This window comes from Crassostrea angulata, chromosome 2 (genome assembly GCF_025612915.1).
Source record: "Crassostrea angulata isolate pt1a10 chromosome 2, ASM2561291v2, whole genome shotgun sequence".
NCBI lineage: Eukaryota > Metazoa > Mollusca > Bivalvia > Ostreida > Ostreidae > Magallana > Magallana angulata.
In genome coordinates this window covers 1220342-1225644 of record NC_069112.1, presented here as the reverse complement: position 1 = coordinate 1225644, position 5303 = coordinate 1220342, and the positions used below count along the sequence as shown (strand labels likewise).

The 5303-nt window shown below is 45.4% G+C and overlaps 1 long non-coding RNA gene across 2 annotated transcripts; it reads left to right on the top strand.

Annotated features, from left to right (window-relative positions):
• Window positions 1–2973: 2973 nt before the first annotated feature.
• On the top strand, window positions 2974–4231 carry LOC128171473 (uncharacterized). 2 transcript variants are annotated; one of them, XR_008242092.1, is made up of 2 exons: window positions 2974–3070; window positions 3872–4231. It is a non-coding gene; the product is annotated as an uncharacterized LOC128171473 (long non-coding RNA). The 2 variants fall into 2 exon arrangements; XR_008242093.1 differs by lacking the exon at window positions 2974–3070 and adding an exon at window positions 3768–3819.
• The last annotated feature ends 1072 nt before the right edge of the window (window positions 4232–5303 follow it).

Here is a 5303-nt window from a genome sequence, read left to right as displayed (position 1 = left end):
ACCATATATAACATGGCCTCCCCCTCACCAGGTGTACACTACAGACCATATATAACATGCCCCCCCCCTCACCAGGTGTACACTACAGACCATATATAACATAGTCCCCCCTCACCAGGGGTACACTACAGACCATATATAACATGACCTCCCCCTAACCAGGTGTACACTACAGACCATATATAACATGACCTCCCCCTCACCAGGTGTACACTACAGACCATATATAACATGGCCTCCCCCTCACCAGGTGTACACTACAGACCATATATAACATGGCCTCCCCCTCACCAGGTGTACACTACAGACCATATATAACATAGTCCCCTCTCACCAGGGGTACACTACAGACCATATATAACATGACCTCCCCCTCACCAGGTGTACACTACAGACCATATATAACATGGCCTCCCCTTCACCAGGGGTACACTACAGACCATATATAACATGGCCTCCCCCTCACCAGGTGTACACTACAGACCATATATAACATGGCCTCCCCCTCACCAGGTGTACACTACAGACCATATATAACATGGCCTCCCCCTTACCAGGTGTACACTACAGACCATATATAACATGACCTCCCCCTTACCACGGGTACACTACAGACCATATATAACATGGCCTCCCCCTCACCAGGTGTACACTACAGACCATATATAACATGACCTCCCCCTCACCAGGTGTACACTACAGATCATATATAACATGGCCTCCCCCTCACCAGGTGTACACTACAGACCATATATAACATGGCCTCCCCCTCACCAGGTGTACACTACAGACCATATATAACATGCCCCCCCCCTCACCAGGTGTACACTACAGACCATATATAACATAGTCCCCCCTCACCAGGGGTACACTACAGACCATATATAACATGACCTCCCCCTAACCAGGTGTACACTACAGACCATATATAACATGACCTCCCCCTCACCAGGTGTACACTACAGACCATATATAACATGGCCTCCCCCTCACCAGGTGTACACTACAGACCATATATAACATGGCCTCCCCCTCACCAGGTGTACACTACAGACCATATATAACATAGTCCCCTCTCACCAGGGGTACACTACAGACCATATATAACATGACCTCCCCCTCACCAGGTGTACACTACAGACCATATATAACATGGCCTCCCCTTCACCAGGGGTACACTACAGACCATATATAACATGGCCTCCCCCTCACCAGGTGTACACTACAGACCATATATAACATGCCCCCCCCCCTCACCAGGTGTACACTACAGACCATATATAACATGGCCTCCCCCTCACCAGGTGTACACTACAGACCATATATAACATGGCCTCCCCCTCACCAGGTGTACACTACAGACCATATATAACATGGCCTCCCCCTCACCAGGGGTACAGTACAGACCATATATAACATGGCCTCCCCCTCACCAGGTGTACACTACAGACCATATATAACATGGCCTCCCCCTTACCAGGTGTACACTACAGACCATATATAACATGACCTCCCCCTTACCACGGGTACACTACAGACCATATATAACATGGCCTCCCCCTCACCAGGTGTACACTACAGACCATATATAACATGACCTCCCCCTCACCAGGTGTACACTACAGATCATATATAACATGGCCTCCCCCTCACCAGGTGTACACTACAGACCATATATAACATGGCCTCCCCCTTACCAGGTGTACACTACAGACCATATATAACATGACCTCCCCCTTACCACGGGTACACTACAGACCATATATAACATGGCCTCCCCCTCACCAGGTGTACACTACAGACCATATATAACATGACCTCCCCCTCACCAGGTGTACACTACAGATCATATATAACATGGCCCCCCCTCACCAGGTGTACACTACAGACCATATATAACATGGCCTCCCCCTCACCAGGTGTACACTACAGACCATATATAACATGCCCCCCCCCCCCCCTCACCAGGTGTACACTACAGACCATATATAACATAGTCCCCCCTCACCAGGGGTACACTACAGACCATATATAACATGACTTCCCCCTAACCAGGTGTACACTACAGACCATATATAACATGACCTCCCCCTCACCAGGTGTACACTACAGACCATATATAACATGGCCTCCCCCTCACCAGGTGTACACTACCGACCATATAAAACATGGCCTCCCCCTCACCAGGTGTACACTACAGACCATATATAACATGCCCCCCCCCCTCACCAGGTGTACACTACAGACCATATATAACATGGCCTCCCCCTCACCAGGTGTACACTACAGACCATATATAACATGGCCTCCCCCTCACCAGGGGTACAGTACAGACCATATATAACATGGCCTCCCCCTCACCAGGTGTACACTACAGACCATATATAACATGGCCTCCCCCTTACCAGGTGTACACTACAGACCATATATAACATGACCTCCCCCTTACCACGGGTACACTACAGACCATATATAACATGGCCTCCCCCTCACCAGGTGTACACTACAGACCATATATAACATGACCTCCCCCTCACCAGGTGTACACTACAGATCATATATAACATGGCCTCCCCCTCACCAGGTGTACACTACAGACCATATATAACATGGCCTCCCCCTCACCAGGTGTACACTACAGACCATATATAACATGCCCCCCCCCCCCCTCACCAGGTGTACACTACAGACCATATATAACATAGTCCCCCCTCACCAGGGGTACACTACAGACCATATATAACATGACCTCCCCCTAACCAGGTGTACACTACAGACCATATATAACATGACCTCCCCCTCACCAGGTGTACACTACAGACCATATATAACATGGCCTCCCCCTCACCAGGTGTACACTACAGACCATATATAACATGGCCTCCCCCTCACCAGGTGTACACTACAGACCATATATAACATAGTCCCCTCTCACCAGGGGTACACTACAGACCATATATAACATGACCTCCCCCTCACCAGGTGTACACTACAGACCATATATAACATGGCCTCCCCTTCACCAGGGGTACACTACAGACCATATATAACATGGCCTCCCCCTCACCAGGTGTACACTACAGACCATATATAACATGCCCCCCCTCACCAGGTGTACACTACAGACCATATATAACATGGCCTCCCCCTCACCAGGTGTACACTACAGACCATATATAACATGGCCTCCCCCTCACCAGGGGTACAGTACAGACCATATATAACATGGCCTCCCCCTCACCAGGTGTACACTACAGACTATATATAACATGGCCTCCCCCTTACCAGGTGTACACTACAGACCATATATAACATGACCTCCCCCTTACCACGGGTACACTACAGACCATATATAACATGGCCTCCCCCTCACCAGGTGTACACTACAGACCATATATAACATGACCTCCCCCTCACCAGGTGTACACTACAGATCATATATAACATGGCCCCCCCCTCACCAGGTGTACACTACAGACCATATATAACATGGCCTCCCCCTCACCAGGTGTACACTACAGACCATATATAACATGCCCCCCCCCCCCCTCACCAGGTGTACACTACAGACCATATATAACATAGTCCCCCCTCACCAGGGGTACACTACAGACCATATATAACATGACTTCCCCCTAACCAGGTGTACACTACAGACCATATATAACATGACCTCCCCCTCACCAGGTGTACACTACAGACCATATATAACATGGCCTCCCCCTCACCAGGTGTACACTACCGACCATATATAACATGGCCTCCCCCTCACCAGGTGTACACTACAGACCATATATAACATGGCCTCCCCCTCACCAGGTGTACACTACAGACCATATATAACATGCCCCCCCCCCCCCCCCCTCACCAGGGGTACACTACAGATCCTGTTTGACTTCTGTATAACAAACCATTAAACCATACAACTACAGCATGTTCTGTACCCAGAGTTATCTCTCTTGTTTTATTCAACCAATTAAAACATCTTATAGAATTTGATCCGAGAAGAACATCATGTAGTCGATGAACTCGTATTTCATGATCAAAATATCTATGTTATAGACTAGCATTATGGATTTTGTTATCAATATTTTGTCATTAACGGATTATTTTGAAACAACCCATAATTTGTTTAGTCAAAGACTATAGAAATTATTTAATTTTGTATCAACAAAATCGCACATTTTGTAATTGCAAATTTGCCATAAATAAAATAGCGACGAAAAATGATGCTGAGATGTAGACAATTAATATATTCACTCCGGCCTTAGCTAACGATAGCGATAATGAAAATATTCAGTCTGACCTTGGTTACAGCGGATGATAATATATTCACTGACCTACGTCACAGTTTCGATTATTAATATATTCACTCTGACCTTAGCCAACAGTGACGATTATTAAAATAGTCACTCTGACCGTAGCTAACAGTGACGATAATTAATATATTCATTCTGACCGTAGCTAACAGTGATAATTATTAATATATTCACTCTGACCTTAGCTAACAGCGACGATTATTAATATATTCACTCTGACCGTAGCTAACAGTGACGATTATTAATATATTCACTCTGACCTTAACTAACAGCGACGATTATTAATATATTCACTCTGACCGTAGCTAACAGTGACGATAATTAATATATTCATTCTGACCGTAGCTAACAGTGATAATTATTAATATATTCACTCTGACCTTAGCTAACAGCGACGATTATTAATATATTCACTCTGACCGTAGCTAACAGGGACAATTATTAATATATCCACTCTGACCTTAGCTAACAGCGACGATTATTAATATATTCACTCTGACCGTAGCTCACAGTGACGATTATTAATATATTCACTCTGACCTTAGTTTACAGTGACGATATATAATATATTCACGCTGACCATAGCTAACAATGGTGATTATTAATATAGTCACTCTGACCTGTGACCTATGCAGTGTGCATGTGTCGGCTTACTATACCATGTATATTACGTACTGTATTTTTCCATGTATTACTGGATGTGTGTGATAGTCACATAAAATGTGCATATCAAGAGTTACTGATCATGACGCTTACAAATATGAAGTTTTGATAACAGGTTAAAATAAATTTATGTACAAGACTTTGTTGTTTTGTTGTTTACTTATTTCAAGGAAAAGTGGGCGGATCCAGAATATTCCCCCGGGGAGGGGGGGGGGGGTAAGGGATAATTGTTTTGACAGTGGGGGTCAAAGGCATATATAAGAACTTAAAAATTACCAAGGAGGGGGGTTGTTCCGTCAAAACGTGACCCTGATTGATTTT